Source organism: Condylura cristata, unplaced genomic scaffold (assembly GCF_000260355.1).
Source record: "Condylura cristata isolate star-nosed mole 26May11 unplaced genomic scaffold, ConCri1.0 scaffold00001, whole genome shotgun sequence".
NCBI lineage: Eukaryota > Metazoa > Chordata > Mammalia > Eulipotyphla > Talpidae > Condylura > Condylura cristata.
Window position 1 is genome coordinate 62,995,136 of NW_004567102.1, and position 17,595 is coordinate 63,012,730.

Below are 17,595 nucleotides of genomic sequence, written 5' to 3' on the forward strand. Positions count from 1 at the left end.
ACACTTCTCCTAAGGAGACTGACAGCTGGCCAACTGGCATATGAGAAATGTTCATCCCCACCTATCTTCAGGGAAATGTAAATCAAAACCACAAGACATGAGGTGAGATGGCCCATATCAAAAAGACCACAAAACAGTGCTGGTGGGATATGGAGAAAAGAAACCCCAGGCACTGCTGGTGAAAATGCAGGCTGGTCCAGCTCCTATGGAAACAGTATGAAGGTTTCTCAAAAAGATAAAAATGGATCTGTCATATGATCCAGCAATTCTATGTCTACGAAACACAAATTTGAAGGGAAACACACTCCCATGTTCACTGCAGCATTTTTACAATAACCAAGCCATAGAACAAACTCTGTGCTCCACAACAGGTAAAGTGCATCCAAAAGATGTGGCATATATATGCAATGCAATACTACTCACCAATTATCAAATACAAATTCTTGCAGCAACATGGAGCTGGAAGGGTTTACAATAAGCAAAAGAAGTCAGAAGGAGAAAGGGAAATACAGGATGTAGATTTAGAATATAGACAAAACAGACAATGAGGCAAAAGCCAAAGTGAAAAACTAACCCTTGAAAGCTGAGTATAGAACTGAGGCACCCAAGTAGGAAGGAGGAACAAGAGGGTGAGAACAGAGAGGAGGGAGCACAGTGTACTCTGGTGATGGACTGTGTGTGTGACTTAGTGGTGGGTCTGCTGTGGTGACGACATCTGAAAGGCGAAGGGAGGGGCATTCCTTTACTTCTAAAATATAAACAGTTATGCAAACCCACATTACCTAGATGAGAATTATTTTTTTTTAATTTTGGCAAGGCTTCCAGAATCATTCAGTGGAAGAAAGGTTTTTCCACCCATGACTTTAGGACAATTGGATGTGCACACTCAACAGAATGGAGCTTGGCCATGATCTCATATCATATCCAAAAATTAACTCAAAAGATTAGGGCAAAGATGAGGGCAAATTGAACTTTTATACATAGCTGGGAGGATTATGAAAGGGTACAGTCATTTTAGATCTGGCAGTTCCTCAAAAAGTTAAATATAGAGTTACCATATGACTCTGCAATTCCACTCGTAGGCACATATACCCAAGAGTACTGAAAATATATAATCACATTAAAACTTCTGCAGGAATGTTCATAACAGCATTATTTATAAAAGGCAAAAGGAGAAAGAATACAAATGCCCATCAGTGGAGGAAAGGTTAAATAAAAGCTGCAATACCACTATAATGAATGCACTACTCAGTCATAAAAAGAAACTGAAGGACTGATAGATGCTCCTCAGTGGGTGAACCCTGCAAAGAGCCAATCGTGAAAGCTGTCCCACAGATGGGACAGCTGCATTTATGTGAAGTGTCCAGAAAAGGCAAAAGCATAGTGGCAGAAAGTAGATTAGCTGTGACTTAGAGCTGTGGAAGGAGGGAAATTGGAGAACTGCGAATATTCTTTTGGGAATAATGACATTGTCCTGGGATGATATGGAAATATTAGTTGCACAACCTTCTGAATATATTAAAAAGCACTGAGTTGTACACTGTTCAGGATGAATTTCATGATGTGATATTGAACTTTAATTTAAAAATACCTGAATCTGGGCAGTAACAAGTTGTACAAAATAAACTACATTCTGGGCATGTTCTGCTGTGTTACATGGAGGGTGAAGGTAAGTAAGAGAGGTCAGGTGGAGGTGTGTTACTAGGAAAATGAACAAAATCAATATTTTTTTTTCTTCAGGCAGAAAAATTCGTATGCACCCATGACAAGGAGGTTACTGACTATTTCCAGAACTGATGTAGACTGTGAAAAATGAAGTGCCTAGTGCTTAGCTATGCCATTTGTGGTTTTAAGACCAAGAAATGCAAGGCGTTCCAATTCCTAGATCACACATTTTTTATTAAGCAAACAAAAGTCATGGGATAGTTATGTTTCATTTAAATCTTCACCCCCTCCCTCCCCATCAGACCATCTAGCCAAATTTGTGCTATCACATTTTCCCCTGTCCTAGTTAGCACAGCATGTCACCCAAAAAAAGTAAGTTAGAAAAAGACTTTATATTTTAAAAATCACTTTGATAAAAAAAAAATTTAATTGCAGTAGTTTTTATAGTATTCCTATAGAGACTATACTTACCAGTTCAGGGTAGTAGTTACCCGCAGAGAGGAAGACAGCATCAGGAAGAGGAAAAAGAGAGCAGGAGTCTCTATCTTTGATACTATGTTTTCATGAAGACAAAAACTAAAGTATTGACATTTGTTTTAATTTTTGCAATAGGTAAACGGGAAGCTGTAATTTTCGTTTCTCAACTTTTCAATGCGTTTGAAATATTTCAAAATTTAAAATCTATTTTAAGTTAGGTTACTAAAATAGGACTTTTCACTAGGATAATATTTCTCAATATGAGCACATAGTTTTCGCTTTGTCTTATTTTGTGAGCGTTTTCTGGTTGTAGTTCATAACAGGTATGAACTGCTGTAATATGATGAAAAGTTTTTAAAAATATTATCAGCCATTCATTGTTAGGGTCTGTGGAGTGCCATAAAAGGGCCCTCCCTGGTGGCGCAGCAGGTTAAAGTGTAGCACTAAGAAGCTAAAGACACTTCCACATGAGTTCGATCCCCGCCTGCCCCTGAGGTGAGCCACATGGCGAGGCAGACCTCTCCTGACCCGCCCACCTGCTGCTCCCCACAGCAGTGTACTTCCACGATCTACCTGTTCTGCTCCCTGTTCTGCCTCTAGCGAATTCTCTCACTGCACCTTGCACTTCTGGCCTGTACCCCAGTACTGCATGCATAAATAAAAATTTTTTCTTTAAAAATAAGTACTAATGGGGCCCTCCCTGGTGGCGCAGCGGGTTAAAGCACTGCACTGAGAATCTAAAGCCGCTTCCGCATGAGTTCGATTCCCGCCTGCCCGGGAGGAGACCACATGGCGTGGCAGACCTCTCCTGACCCACCCGCTGCTCCCCTCAGCAGTGTACTTCGTCGATCTGCCTGTTCTGTTCCCCACTCTGTCTCTGGTGAAGCCTCTCACCGCCCCTGAGACTCTGGCCTGTACCCCAGTTCTGTATGCACAAATAAATAAATCTTTAAAAAAAATAATAAGTACTAATGAGCCAAAGATAAAAATAAAGTCTCTCCCCTCAAAAAGTTCTTGTCTTCATAGATAGATTTAGACCAGAGAATGGATACTCCCAAAACAATTTAGTACCGCGATGAGAGAGATATACAGACAAGAGGCTGGACTCACAGGAAGGAATGAAATAAAACACAAAAGTAGCCACGTGTACCCCCACCTCACTCTCCCTCATCAGTTAACTGGATCCAGTAAACCCTGGAGAAGGGAAGAAGATCACACACACACAACCTTATTTATCACAATGACACAACCACTGAATGTAGGCCACAAAACTATAGGTTTTCCTACTACTATTTTTAAAAGCTTTAATTCTAAAATATTGTTTTAAGCAAATACATTTAGACCACTAAGAAAATTCTGCTTACTGTCACTATGGAAATACTAGAGGCTAATATTTATTTTTTTTTACTACAGAAAAGTCCTTGTCCATGGACTACTTTATTAAAATAATCTTCATCACATCTCTGAGAGATAAACACTGTCATTATCTCCACTGTACAGATGAGAAGACTAAGCTTTCGAGTGACCAGAAGTTTGTCTGAGTTTGGAATTCTAGTTAACTTTTCCCTTAACCATCTGCCCATGTTACATCAATGTCAATTACATAAGGGAAAAATAAAAGATACATAGAACCCTCTGTTAATATGGAGAATATTTTCATCATGATGCTTGAACTTCCATCTAATTCTTAAGACTCAAAAAGCCCTTGAAATGATTTGGTTATTATATGTTAGTAACAGAGCTCTTGTGTGTTTAATCTTTAACTCTGCAAATTGTGCAGAGGGAAACCAATTTAATAGCATTCACTTTCCATGATTGAACAACTGGATTTGGTTCTGGTCAATTAAAATGGCCTGCTCAGAACTCTCAACAGCATAGTGATTGATGTTAAGAAAGAGCTCTTATTGGACCTACTGGCTGCTTTGTGAAGAAAACTCACGAGGTTGCCATTCCTTAGTGGAGCTTGGACCGCAGGCACACAGTGCCACAGCACCAGCTACGTGTTTAAAAAATAATAAAAAGAAAAGGCCCAGATTGTCAAATAGGGATCAGAGCTGAAGCAACATTTATCAGAACTCCATTGTTCAAAAATGAGCAGGATTTTCTACAGACTGACCAAACAGGAATACACACAGTGTCACAAAAATGAAAACCCAAAAGTAAGATGCAGGAAACCAGGGAGAGCGCCACCTCCATGGGAAGGTACCAAAGGCTGGTTATCTGAAGAGCTCACTCAGCCACAGGAGGCCAACCCCCAGGACAACAGAAGATGGAGCTTCCGGCTGAGGCCATTCAAGTGAAGCCTGAAAGAAAGGGCTGAGCTACAGTATTTTTATTATTTTAATGGGTTTTGCAAACTAGCTTTCCAAAAGACAAACTTCTGGTCACTCTAAGGTTTAGTCTTCTCGTCTATGCAATGGAGATAATGATAGTGTCTATCTACCAGAGATGTGATGAAGTTTGAATAAAGCAGTCCATGTACAAGGACTTTTCTATGATTAAAAAAAAGCAATGCCTGGGCTAAGAGGGCTCCTGTGTTTCTCAGTGACCCAGCCACCTACTGGACTGCATACTCACAGGGATCCTTCCCCTCCCATCAAGTGTAAGAACCAATCTCCAGAGAAATCTTAGCACACAGCAGGTCAGACCTCCCACAAAAGGCATGTCCTTGTATATCAGTGACATTTCCTTAACCCCTTGCTTCAACCCCTGGCTGTGGGCTCAGGAGACCTCTTCCATTCTTTATCGTTTGACTGAGGCTATGGGTCACAGTAATGATTGAGACAGTCCTTAAAGGGACCAGGCCAAGGCCGAACCCCCTGACAGTTCACTTCATTAGAAACAGTGCAGAAAATAAGTGCATTGGGTGTCCTAGCTTTGAAACTTGCTTAGCTTCTTCCTTTCCCTTTTTTTTTTAAGAAAAAGATTTATTTATTTATGCATACAGAACTGGGGTACAGGCCAGAGAAACAGGGGCAGTGAGAGGATTCACTAGAGACAGAGTGTGGAGCAGAACAGGCCGACTGACTGAGTACACTGCTGAGGGCAGCAGCAGGCCAGTCAGGAGAGGGCTGCCTGCCATGTGGTCACCTCCAGGGTGGGCGTTGATTGAACTCATGCTAAAGTGGCTTCAGCTTCTTAGTGCTGTGCTTTAACCCACTGCGCCACCAGGGAGGGCTCCCTTTTCCCTTTTTTAAAGAATTAAAGAGAAAGCTAATTTTGCTGGGCTTTTCAAAAGCAACATTCAAATGGCAGATTACTTAAACAAAGTAGTTCATAAGGACAATTACAGAAACATAAAAGGATGAAAAGCCATAAAACATAGTATAGTAAAGCTGAACTTAATATTCAGTTTACATTCTCTATTTGGGTTTGTAAGGGGTAAGGATGTCATGAATGAACTTTATAGACACAGGTTTTATGGACTCCATCCCCACGCCAGATACTGGAAGTACAAATCCCATCAATACCAAGGAGAAGCTGAGACCTGAGAGTGGACTGAAGCAGCCAGGTTGGGATATAAAACCGAACATGTGGGCTCCAGGGGTCTCTTGACCTCCATGGCTCATGGCCTGGTCTCTTTGCTCTTCACCGGCTTTCAGCATGCTTTTGGGGTTCCAGGTCAGCAGAACTAGTAGGACACATTAATTAACTTATCTTTCTCTTTCCTGGAGTTACTCATTTCCCTTTTCCCTTGTAAATAGGCCCATTATTAACCTGTGTGTGTGTGCCTGCAGTTGAATCAACAATCTCAGAAATAATGGGGTCCTCAAGTCAGGGTTTTCTTACAAAGACAATTCCATAATGACTTAGGTTTCCATGTGGTATTGATAATTACAAAATGATGGAACAAGTCAATCCTGGTGAAACCTTGTAAGATGCCACCAAGTCTAAATGATTCAAGGCCAACACTTCAATTGCTAAACATTCACTCTGCTTTCAATGAGTGATTACCTGGTTGGCCATGGGGAGGGGAGAAATCCTTCACCTGAAAAGTACACAGGCAAGTCATCTTCATGAGGATGGGATCTAGGGAATACCTCCTGATTCATTCAGACACACAAATCATTGAAAGAAGGAGGTTATCCCATTTCTCTTGAACTCTAGTAGGAAATTTCCCATGCCATAATTGTATTTGTTATAGTGCAATGATCAAAGTTAATAAATTCCTCCATCTCTCCCCATTTAGAGAAACCATATGGCATTTCTAGGCAAGTCCCATGTAAGACTGGTGTGTCATATACATGATTAAATATCCATGGGGAAAGAGAACACTGAGGAGAGCAAAAAAATGTTTAAAAAGATACAAAAAATATAAATTCTTAGAGACACATGAGTAAGTAGTCTACTTCTGCAAGATCTAAAGTAGTAAGTCTATAATCATGAAAAGAAAAGGGATGACTTCTAAAAAAAGAAAAAGGTGACATTCTCAACAACTGTAGACACAGAACAGTTTAGTTTTTGTCTTTTAAAGATTTATTTATTTATGCCTACAGAACTGGGGTACAGGTCAGAGGTATGGAGAGGTGAGAGGATTCACCAGAGACAGAGTGGGAAGCAGAACAGACAGACTGACAAAGTATACTGCTGAGGAAAGCAGAAGAGTCCTGTTGAGCCATGTGGGTCTCCTCCCTGGCTGGAGATCAAACTATGCTGAAGTGGCTGTGGATAACTTCACAGTGCTGTGCTTTAATCTGTTGTACCACCAGGGAGGCCCCCATTTAGTTATAATTGGAAGTTAGGGAATCTGAGAGGCAGATAAGTCCACTCTAAAATCTACTAGTTATTATAGACAATCCTATTATCCAGTGCTCCATAGGTGACATGAAGAATATTACTGTTTAATAAAAGACAAGTTAGGTAGCATTTTCTTCCCTTTCAGATTGGAGAAGATTAAAAAGTTTGATAATTCTTAAAATTGGTGGAGATACCATAAAAAAAAGATATTACTGTAAATAAATATTTTGGAAATGCCGTTTGATTATAATTACAAATTTTTTAGTTTGCGTAATGAATAGTACTATAGTTCCATGACTAGGAATTTATTTTGAAGAACAATCATAAGATAAAAAAGTGTATTACACAAGCATCCATTGCAGCATGCTTCATTCTAACAAAATATAGAAGAAACCTAAATATCTAGTAGTAGAGGAATAGCTAAATAAAGAATAGCCTATTGAATAGAAGGATATGCATGCTGTAAAGGGAAACAATAACATAAAGCTACCTATTTCACTGTTTGAGACTTTTTCAAATCATACTCTATGAGTCATCTTGTGGCACAAGAGAGAAGGAAAAAAAATTATTTAAACATACCCATACCAGTAGATTTTGATTTATAACAAACAAGAAAAAGCATTAAAAAATTATTTCTGGAAATTTACATGAAAAGCTTATTTAGTAATATGCCACAAGCAAGGGGTCTATTGAAGATGAAAGGAGTTTTAGTTTTATTTTATTCCCATTTGTCTGTTTAATTTTTCACTTGTAAAAAAAGCATGTAAACTTGTGAAATATCATTTGTAGCTCAGTTCTCTTTGTTTTCCAATGCAAACTTTATTGCAGTACAATTTTTTATAACAAAATTTACTCATTTAAGTTCAATGAGTTATGACGAATACATGCAGTCATGTAACCACCATCATATTGCATAATAGAGACTATTTCCATCATCCCTAAAATTTGCTCCTACTCTTTGGTAGGTTACTCCCCTAATGTTTTCCTTAGATCCCAGAAACTGCTGAGTAGCATTCCAATGCAAATATTCCAAAATTTGCTAATTCACTCATGGGTTCATGCCAGTCCTTTACTACTATAAATAAAGTTGCTCTGAATTATTATATTCAAATCTTATTTGAATATGTATATTATATTTTAATTTTTCTTGGACAAGTACTATGACATGTTGCTTCATTGACTTTATCTTTTCTCTTTCATTGATTTTTGCTCTAATAATTATAATTTCTTTCCTCTGCTTATTGGTATTTGATTTTTTTCTTCTTTTTCTGGTTTCCTAAATTACAGTATAAAAAATGGGTTTGAGAATATTTTCCTGTCTTTAATAAAAATTATGACCTTAGATTTCCACCTAAATACTTCTTTTACTGCATTCCACTACTCTGATACACTGTGTTTTAATGGTTAGTAGGCTCAAAATCATTTCCAATTCTCTTTTAATTTTTTCTTTAGCTCATGTTTTTTTTCATTTTAATTGTGTTAATTTCCAAACATTGACAACTCCTCAAATACGTATCTTTCTGCTAGTGATTTCTAATTTAAAGTCATTGTGATTAGAGAACATATTATATATGGTATCACTTTTTATAATTTATTGTTTAGTATATTGTCTACCATGGTGAATATTTCATATGCACTTGAAACGAATATATAGTCTGCTATTGAATGAACTAGTCTATAAATGTCATATAGATCAACTTGGCTGGTAATGTTGTTTGATCTTATTCCCACTGATTTTTCTCTCCAGTGATTCTTATCAACAAAGACTATTAAAATCTCCCACTATAACTGTGAGATTGCCTCATTTCTATGAGATTTGTGTCATATATTCTGTAGATCTTTTTTACAAGCATTAAAATTGAGGGTTGTTGGTCCTCCCTGGTGGCGCAGCGGGTTAAAGCACAGCACTAAGAAGCTTAAGCCACTTCCGCATGAGTTCGAGCCCTGCCTGCCCTGGAGGTGACCACATGGCACGGCAGACCTCTCCTGACCCGCCTGCTGCTCCCCTCAGCAGTGTACTTCGTAGATCTGCCTGTTCTGCTCCCCACTCTGTCCCTGGTGAATCCTCTCACCCTCTGCTTCTCTGGCCTGTACCCCAGTTCAGATAAATCTTTAAAAAAAAAAACAAAAAACAAAAAACAGAAATTCGGGTCCTCCCTGGCGGCACAGCAGGTTAAAGCACAGCACTAAGAAGTTACAGCCTATGCATGACTAGTTCAATCCCCAGCCCGGGAGCTAACCCACATGGCGCCGCCAGACCTCTCCTGATCTGCCCCCTGCTCTCTCAGCAGTGTACTTGTCAATCAACCTGTTCTGCTTCCCTCTCTGTCTCTGGTGGATCCTATCATTGCCCCTATACCTCTGGCCTCCTGTTCTATATGCATAAATAAATAAATCTTTTTTTAAAAAAGAAAAAATAGATCTGTCTTTTTTATCTTGAGATTTTAAGTAGCAATATGGTTTGCTTAGCAAGCAGAAAGAAAAAATACAAAATAAGAAATAGAAGACAGAGAGAGACTATGAAATATGAAAATAGTACAAGACCAAAAGATAAATAAATGTTTCCTTGCAAATAATAGGTTCATCAGACAGTTGCCCTCAAGGAAGTCCCTGTTTTTATTCTAACAAGTGGAAGTAAGCCCTCAGAACAATCTGTTCATTGATTGCAAATGAAAAGTCTAGAGCCTCTTGCCTCATCTCTTCCAGCTTCCAGTCCCACAGAAAGCTGGGCTCTGCCCTGTGCATTGCCTCCTCTCCCACAATAAAAAAAAGTCTCCTCCCTCTGAATAGGGACGGTCGCCATGGCAGCTGGGGGTCATAAACTCCTGAGCTGTGGGTCTCTGCACAATTCCATGCATTATCTGTATCCTGGTGCAAATCAGTCCCTTTATCTAATTAGTGGCCTTACAAATAGCCACCTGCCCCAGAGCTTAACCATTAAAGATGCAATATTGGCTGAATAGCTTGAGTCAAAGGGTGAGGATAACAGAAAACTGAAAGCTGATCTTAGAGAGCCCCTCTCGCTTGGCTACAGACACCTGCAAGCACTGGCCCACCCACCTAGTGGGAGCTCAAAAGGAGTTGAGCACAAATTGTTTCTGTCTACTATTCACAGCTCACCTTGAGCATCTCCTGTCTACTAACTTCCCAGGGTCTGGGCCTGCTGACCATGCTTGCTCAGGGGCCTAGCTGCCCCCCAACCCCAACATCTCCCCCCTCCAGCCTCCTACCTAAGGCTTCAAGTCCTGTCTCTAGTTCTAGCATTTGACCTTCCGCCCTGGCCTGCTGTAGTCCACACCTGGCCTGGACACTTCAGAGCAGTCTCCTGATTTGCTTGAAAGACTGTGTTCTTTCTAACTTGTTAAAATGCCACAATTATCTCACACTAATAGGGCCAGACTCTAGACTTCTCTGGATATTTCAGTTTATCTCTTTTACTTGTAGTTAAGCATTTTAAGAGAAAAACACAAAATGATTTTTATTTAATATTCAACCTCTAGAAGTTCCCTACATTCATTCTACAATGATGAATCTTAACTTTTGAATTGTGTAATGTGAGGAATCTGATGTTTACAAACTGGGAATGGCAGAAATGATCATGAGTTCTGGGAATAAGTGGAGGCAGAGAGATGACAGAGGAGCCCAGCTATGGCTGATACCAAGGTCTACCCCTGAGTGTTTCTATTATGAATGTAAATGACAAGAATACTACCATGATGCAATGTATCTACCATAATCTCCTGAAATTAAAACAGACTGAAATGTTACCCAATATTCTCCTTTACGCTCATAATATTTACGCCATATACATAGAGCAAGTATGTGTCTCACTATAATATTATTGTCATGTAATGATTTTTACATTTCTAAAATTTATAAACTGCACTATGTGTTTATAAGACTACATGTAATAAGCCTGTTAAACTAGGAAATAATCATCCTTATCAGGCCTAGCAAAAGTCAAGTATGAAAACGACAGAACAAAACTTAAAGCCTTTACTAAGTTTTCCCATGCTCTTGTTAGCGAAACCTATGATTCCTTTGGTTTTACAATCAGAGTTGCTCCAGTTTGAAAAGCTACCAAGCAACAGGTTTTCTCGCACTTCATACATGCTACCCCAGAGCTAGCAGGTCTCCTGACATAGATTTCTTGATATTCAGATACTGTTTTTGTTGTTCTTATTTATTAATTTATATTTTTCAAGTAAAATACCTTCAGGGTCTCTAGAAGAATCAGTGTTTTGAATCTCTGCAAGAAAAGAAATGAAGCTAGACTGACACTCCCTGCCCACTGTGTCTTCCCTCCCTGCCTACTATGATTCCCCAGGCCATGGCAGAAGCAATGAGATTAAATAGTTGTGCTCTGAATCAAAATCTAAGGGCCATTGTTTAGGTTTCTTTTGAGAAAAGGAGAAACTGCAAACTCAAAAACAAGAGCTACCTTTGTGAAAAATTCCACTTTTCTTTGCCAACGCTTTTAAGTAATGGGTGCCAACCCATCAACACCACCTTCAACACAGATTGAAATATCTCTTCCCATATGCATTTGGCTCTTTGGCCACTTTTAATATGCCTTTCCTAGTGTAAGATTCAACTGTAATCTTATTAAACAGAAGCATTCTATACTTAAGGAGGCGATGACTTCCTGGTAGCTAATTGCTTCTTCGGTGACTGGTTTCTCTCCAAACTTTAGGCATGAGGGCAGGGACAATTCATTCTTTAATCACCCCTCCATCCTTCTGAATGGATGTTTATAACAGGGGGGAAAAGTGCACAATGACCTCTTTAATGTTTAGGAAATATGAAGAAGAGTAACTTAAAATTCTATGGCTTTTGAGAATTACAAAGTAGCATTTATATTCCCAGTAATCTCTTAATAATATAAACCATATTGTCATCAATTAATGAGGGAAAACAGTGTTTGGGCTTCAAATAACAATGGAAAAGATATGTGTGTTGAACCTGGAACTGAAAAAAGGGAAAGAAAAAAATTTCCCAAGCTACCATGGCGTTGAAAGGATAACCAATTTGACATGTGCTAAGTTATCCAGAGGAAGTTGTGTAAGCCTAAATTGCATAGCTCAGAAACATCCAAGATAATCTGTAATTTCTCACTTGCATGGTCTTTGAGATGTAGATTTTGACTTAAAGATAACTTTTCCAACTTGAGAAATTTATCATTATGATTAGTAAATACAGAATCATTTATTTCCTCCACATTGTCTCATCCTTCTCTACAAATCCCACAAAGGAGACAGAGGAGAGGGCAGGAATGCAGAGGAGGTCTGTGGTTTGGAATTGGCCCAAGCCAAACTGAATTTTTCTGAATATACATTAAACTGTCAGGAAAAGTTACCAGAAGCCAGAGCCTGAACAATCAGCAAACACCACAACCCTCTGAAATCATTGATTCTGTGAGTTGGTTTAGGGAGAAGAGAGATAATCAGGAATTATTTATATAATTAAATGTACCCATTCAAGTCCTGATAGAAATTTCTCATGAACAGAAAATTAGAATTGTGTCTACTTCCCCATCCCAAAACCTGTGTATTCCCTTGAGTAGCTGAGCTTCGAGAGTACTTGATGCACCTATACCTGACCACATCTGTGCTGAGATGCAGTTAGGTGCCTTCCCTCATCCTAAAGGTAAGGCCCAGGAAACTGGAATTAAGATCTGAGATTACAAGACTGATGGCACCTAAAAGTAAGCAATCAACCCCAATTCACCTGACAGAACAACCTAGCTAGTGGTGTGGGGGTTTGAGAGTAGAGATCAAGACAGCTTCCTGCTCAAGACTGTCCTATTTCACTCATTCTGGGGTGACCAATGTGGCTTTTCCATCACATCCACCTCCAATCCTGACTGGAAATGGTTTTCTATATCTAGATCGAATTCCATCAACTGAGTTGCCACATGCTTTATAACTACCTGTTATTGTGTCTATTACTATTCACAACCCATAATTGTGAGATTCATAAGGGAAAAAATAGTCCATTTTATTTTTTATCCACTTTAACCCATTCATCCATTTATTCACTTTTTCATTCATTAAACAAAGAAAGTGCATCTCATGTGCCAAAAAGTGTTTGGCAATACAACAATAAACAAAGATTGTGCTCTCTGGGAGCTTATGAGTTGATGATTTGAATAGACAATAATAAAATAGAATAAAATGAATATTCGTTGTATTGTCCAATGAAAGGTGCTATAAAGACATATCCCAGTTGAACTTAGAGTATATTTTCAATGTTTGTTGAAGATAGAGAACTAAAAAACTAAGTACACTGCTGAGGGGAGCAGCGGGCGGGTCAGGAGAGGTCTGCCACGCCATGTGGTCACCTCCGGGGGAGGCGGGAATCGAACTCATGTGGAAGTGGCTTTAGCTTCTCAGTGCTGTGCTTTAACCCACTGCGCCACCAGGGAGGGCCATAAAAGGTATTTTTATTGTCCTTCCTGATCAATTCATAATGCAGTTAGGCAAGACACAGATGACTAGGAAAAGAAGACACTTATTTCATGTGCTGTAGCTCAGCTATTGAGAATTTCAATAAAGTGAAGCTAAAATAGAAGACCAAAAGAACTATAGAGATCATTCAAAGAGGAACATTATTTCATTACTTATACAAGCTTGATGTGCTCCTTGCACATGGGTTTTCATTCCCAGGTTTTTTCACCCCTATGGTGGTAGAAAGCTTCCATCATACAGGCAACATCAGAACTCAAAGTTTCCAGGGAGTTTTTCCATGAGTCATCATCATCTCATCATCATCACCATCATCCTGTAACAAGCAAAGATTACACACCCAACTTAAGTCACCACAGTGCCAAAATTGCCATTGCTATTCTCCAAGCACATTTCACCTTTATATATCATTGTTTTGAGTGTTTCTTTCAGAAGAAATAAAATAGGATTCACTCTTACATGCAGTGGTTAGTAAATTCCACCTTTCCTATGTCAGCTGAAGAAAAATACTAACTACCATTAACTAGCTAAAGAGTACTAAGGTGTTCTCATAAATACTTTGATCTATAGAAGCCTCTCACTTCTCCCTTCCCTAAAGATGGCTCTTAAACTTGAAGATTTTCAAAATGCAGTGTATTTGTTTCAGAAACATTTATAGGTTTTCATTAAGGTGTTTATCCAAAGTAGTTTTACTTTTCTATATGTCTACAAACGCACAGGAAATTAGAATAAGGGAAAGCGCTACAGGAATTTTTCCGTGACCATATCTGCTTTCTTCTCATTGTTGGCACTGTGACTGGTGATGTTTTTTTGTAATCTTATTCATCCCAAAATATGGTCCAATTCCCTTAATCTATCCTTTACCACAACCACACTATCACCCCCTTGCCATTCTCAATCTCTCCAATATTGCAATATTGCTTTCTACCAATACATAGTTTTGTATGCTTTCTACCAATGCATAGTTTTGTACCTCCTCTAACACTAGAGGTTGAACAGAAGGGGATTATTTCCCTCCTAATGATTTACTCTCATTTAACATTTCACCTCACCTCCCCTTGTTCTCACCCACTTACCACATCTGCAGGTCACCCCTGACCTCCACACCTCCCTAGCCATTCCATCACTAACTTGGCCTGAGTCAAAGGAATGATTCATAAAATCATAAAATTCAGGGTGGAAGAGGCCTTAAAGTTCAAGTAATTCAACCACCCAACTAAGTAGAAAAATCTGCTCATATATTCATTCTTTCTTCCCTTACTACCTAAACTACGTTGCAATTATAAGAACAGTCTCCAGCTGTTATGGAAATTTCTACTTCGGATATCTTTTTAACCAAGGTAGATTCCTCTTTCTCTGGTTTTGATAGAATACTGTCAAGGGTAGATAGTGGATTGCAGATGAGAAAATTTGCACGTAGACGATCAATGATTCTAAAACCTAAAATTCTCTGAATATAGAATTGATCGCTCTTTCAAAAAGTGTTTTAAATGTGAGCATATTTATTTTGTGTGTCCCATTTAATCCATGGGACATCTAAATATTTGTTCTCAGAAAATATAGACAATTTTTCATAAAAGACATGAAAATGGCCCATATACATACTGAAATATTAACATCATACATAATACAATTACAATGAGATAATAGTTCTAATTTATCTCATAGCGAAGTTTTAAAACAGGTATATTGAAATGTTGTTGGTGGGTATACACAAAATATTTATGGAAAAGGACTTGAAACAACTAACAAAAGTACATATATTTACCTTTTGACCCAGCAGTCCCAGTTTTAACTTATAGAATAGCTGAGTAGGTTATGCTGCACTGACACATGGATTTGTATGCAGCTGTGAAAAAGAATGAGTAAGCTCTCTATGAACCCTTATAGAGTGTTATCTAGGATATATTGATAAAAGGCAAAATAAAATTATACCCATGTGTAAGAAAGAAGAGCGTTTTAGAACCTCTACACGGATCTGCTCATTTGTATGTAAACAAATGGTCAAAATAAAATAGGAGTTAATAAAACTGATGAAAAGGCAAAAGTGCTTGGTGAGAAATTCCATCGCTTTTCATATATTGTTAACTTGTGGAATCATGGAACTGTTTTATATACTCTAGAAAACAAGGATTAGAGAAAACAAGGGAAAAGCCAAAAATGGGATACAAAAAGAAGCAAATAAGAGCTAATGAAAAAAGGAAAGAATAATAGCTAACTCAAGTAAATAATAAGGGATATAATTGGACTATATAACTTCAGGCTAAAGACAAGAAGAATTAAAGTAATTTTAAAATGACTGAAATCCAGTTAAGAAGTGGTTTTTCTCACAGACAAATAGGTTAGCAGTTCTCACTTTGAATAGAAATTGGAAATATTAACATAAACTGAAGATTATACATTGTGTCTACCTGTCTGTACGTATATGCAAAGTTGTAATTCTATTTCCCAGCTCTCCCTGCCTAGCAGGTCTTCTTAATATCTGTCCTCCACTTACAAAACAAGCTGGCAAAGAAAACACAAGATAAGTCTGGAATATCTTTTGGTGGGGGAGCAGAAAATAAGGAAATCCTCAATGAATTTATGGGACATATCAAAAGGACAAAGAAACCAGCTTGAAGGGCTTCTCCCTTGTCAAATATTGGTTATTTTGAACATCAAAATATTATAACATCAACTTTTTATAACTCACTGAATAAAATAAGAACCCATAAACTCATAGTGTTGTCCTTAAATTTAGGATGTATGGGCCCTCCCTGGTGGCGCAGCAGGTTAAAGCACAGCACTAAGAAGCTAAAGCCACTTCAGTATGAATTCGATCCCCACCCCAGAGGTGACCCACAGGTGTGGCAGACCTCTCCTGACCTTCACCCGTTGCTCCCCTCAGCAGTATACTTCGTCAGTAGGCCTGTTCTGCTCCCACTCTGTCTCTGGTGAATCCTCTCACCACCCCTGCACCTCTAACCTGTACCTCAGTTCTGTTGTATAAATAAATAAATCTTTAAAAAAAATCAGGATTATGTCCAAAATATTTTGGGCTAAACGATAAGAAGTCTGCAACTTTCTATTTTTTTAACCTTTTTGATAATGGAATTGGAGGCTATATAAAAATCCTTTGAACTCCTCTTCCTACTTCTCTAAGTCTTAAATGTAAATAAAAAAAAAGTCAAAATGTAAATAAAGAAAAAAACATTATGCTCATACAATTTATCCCTCTACTTGTTGGCCAGTTCCCACTTGCTCCTTATGTCATTTTGTTTTCCATTCTCTAGTCCTCCACCTCCTAATCCTGGTAACCAAACTGAAGGCGTATGGGGAGTAGGCAGCCTTGTGATTTTCCTCACTCTTGTAAAGAGCAGATATGTTTCCATTTTTGTTTAATATTTACCAAATCCATCCTTCACATACAGTAGCAGCTGTTATAGGTACTTAAGCTGCTCTCATTATGTCATCTAGCAAAAGTGGCTGTGAAAATATGATGTGGAACATTTGAGTCAATGCCATCTCTTCTATAAATCCATATAAAGCAAACTGGCCGTGGAAAGGCAGAAATACTTTTAGACACCTATTGCGTTGGTTCAAAGAAGTCTAAGGGAGACTTAAATAGGTCCATTTACATTTTTTTGAAATATTTACATATTTGATAACAGTTTCTGTGCCCTATATCTAAGTGTGCACTACACTTGAGTTGTGCAAATATGTGCCTCAGTTGTTCATGCATCCAGAAAGACGTTTTTGAAAACACTAGCACTTGCCAAACATATGAGTAAGTTCTACATATTTCAAAGTGAAAGGAAATGGTCCTTTTCTGCAACTGTATTTTCAGGAAAGAAAGTGGGGTAAGTTTTTTAATTGAACTATCGGTTATGTAATAAGGAAGCACAAGGAGAACATGACTAATGTTACAACTGATATTAAATAACAGAAGCTTGAATCCAAAAAGCCACAAAGAACTCTTAAACAAGCTGCCTTTGCAAACCAAAACCCTGAAGTTTGCCCCTGGTATTCCCTACTAGCAGACAAGAGACATTGGTCTATGACATGGGATCTGACTCAAAGGCAAAGAGAAGGATGAGATGGAGCCCTGAGATGGGGGTTCATTGGCCACAGAAGCTGATCACTCAGCCTTCTACTTCCATCCCTCCACATAATAATAATTTATTTGGGGCCCTCCCTGGTGGCGCAGCAGGTTAAAGCACAGCACTAAGAAGCTAAAGCCACTTCAGCATGAGTTCCATCCCTGCCAGCCCTA